Raw genomic sequence first — 2,500 nt, forward strand, 5'->3', positions numbered from 1 at the left:
GTCCATTCCATAAATATACAAAAAAAAAAAAAAATCAATTCACATTTTTTGAAATATGAGTATATATATATATATATATATATATATATATATATATATATATATATATATATATATATATATATATATATACAGTATATATGTTGCATACCGGATAGCACTTTCCGCCTTATATTGTCTCTGCCGCTATTGAGGGAACTAGTGACACCCCTACGGATCAAAGTTTCACAACGTTCTTTTTGATCTCCACTCAAGAAGAATTCTTGTTATCTTTTATTTATCTATATTTCTTTATCATCATTTTACTTATTTGCTTATCTTATTTATTTGTTTATTTTTTGCTTCAACCACCTCAGTGGTCATTGCCAGCGAAATGCAGATGACTTCTCCTCCTTCTTGATCCCCTTCCGTTCCTGGTGGCACTGCTTCTTGTACTATGGCTGCCGTCAGGTGGTTTTATTCACTTCTCCCTGGCGACCCCTTCATGAGGTCTAGTAGTTATAACATTATCATGCCATTCAAAACGGCCTAGAAAATGTGGGACAGTTTCATCATCAATATATTTAAAGGTGATGACGATGATGATGATGATGATGATGATGATGATGATGATGATGATGATGATGATGATGATGATGATGATGATGATGATGATGATGATGATGATGATGATGATGATGATGATGATGATGATGATGATGATGATGATGATGATGATGATGATGATGATGATGATGATGATGATGATGATGATGATGATGATGATGATGATGATGATGATGATGATGATGATGATGATGATGATTATCTTACCATTAAAAAAAGTAAATGATATGAACTCGATTATCGTATATAATAACAATAATAAAAATATTAATCAATATATACACCGTCAAAGTTGAAAAAAAAAACAATTATCATATCGTTCGAGTCGCTTTAAAAATATATAAATAAATTAGTTAATTCTTCGTTGAATTTTTTAAAATAAATATACTACCATTACCATGACATTCTAACCATTTCCCTGAAAATAATAAGAATATTTAGTTTCTAATATCTAAATTTCTTCAATTTTCGAAAGGAAAATGCAACCACTGATGGAGACAGAAAGTGAATTTCTTTTCATAAATGTCTCATAAATAAATAAATCGTTTGCAGTGAGTACAAAGAAGAGGAGATTACATGACGATTGTATCTGTGTTCATCTAAGACTGTGACAAAGAGCTTCTACCAGTGTGTCACATACTACAGTAATGAGAGGTATAGAAGATGCACACACACACACACACACACACACACACACACACACACACACACACACACACACACACACACACACACACACACACACACACACACACACACACACACACACACACACGCACACACACACACACACACACACACACACACACACACACACACACACACACACACACACACACACACACACACACACACACAGAAACGCTTTAATTAGCAGCGGAGGAGGAGGAGAGTAATTGTTGACTGCAAGCCCTCTTTCTATATAAGAAAATGAGGAGGAAATTAGTCTTAGTTTCGTTCCGTAGACCGAGTGCCAGACCCTCGAGGCTTCACCTCTGGATGGGATAGATGATTCATTATTCTTTCCAAGGTCAGATTAATCTTCATGTGTGGTTTTCATTTAATTAACAAGGAGTAGGAGGAGGAGGAGGAAAAGGAGGAAGAGGAGGAGGAAGAAGAGAAAGAGGAAGTGGAAGAGGAGGAGTCCATTAACTAGGACGGGCAAGACGGAAACCTCGAGTCAATGGTCATCTATGATGCGCAGCCCGGTGGTCAGGCGGAAGGCTCCCACGAAGTCACGTCTGCCTCACCGGAGGACATCGAGAGAAGATCCCGAAGACGTAAGCGGAGGATCCGGACACGAGACCTCAACGGAAGTCAACTGGAGTGATACAGGAGAAATAGACGAAAGAGGACGTATTGATTGAACACCTCGATGGAAGATCTAATCGTAAAAATTAGAAAATAGACGGGGAAGAAAACCCTTGGCAAAGGACCTGGAGGGAAAAAGCTAAGTAAACGAACGATGCAAGAAACCTAACCAAAGAAAAAGAACTAGAAGGAGAACCTAGTCAGAAAACCTAAGTAGAGGATCTAAGTAAAGGACCTAGACGGGATGTCTAAGCAAAAATCCTAAGAGGAGAACCTGAGGAATATATCTAAAAGGAACTAGGAAGAAGACATGAAAAATGCGGCAAAAGTCTAAAAGGCAGCCCTAGGCAAAAGACCTAGATGGGAGATCTAGACAGAGGACCTAGGTAGAAAAGCTGTTCAAAAAGTCCTAGAGGGCACCCCTAGGCAAAAGACCTAGACGGGAGACCTAGACAGATGATCTAGTTACAAAACCTATTCAAAAAGTCCTAGAGGGCCACACTAGGCAAAAGACATAGACGTGAGACCTAGGCAGAAGATCTAGGTAGAAAAGCTATTCAACAAGTCCTAGAGGGCATCCCTA

The sequence above is a fragment of the Oratosquilla oratoria genome, chromosome 17 (assembly GCF_046742065.1).
Source record: "Oratosquilla oratoria isolate Oo_2021 chromosome 17, ASM4674206v1, whole genome shotgun sequence".
Lineage (NCBI taxonomy): Eukaryota > Metazoa > Arthropoda > Malacostraca > Stomatopoda > Squillidae > Oratosquilla > Oratosquilla oratoria.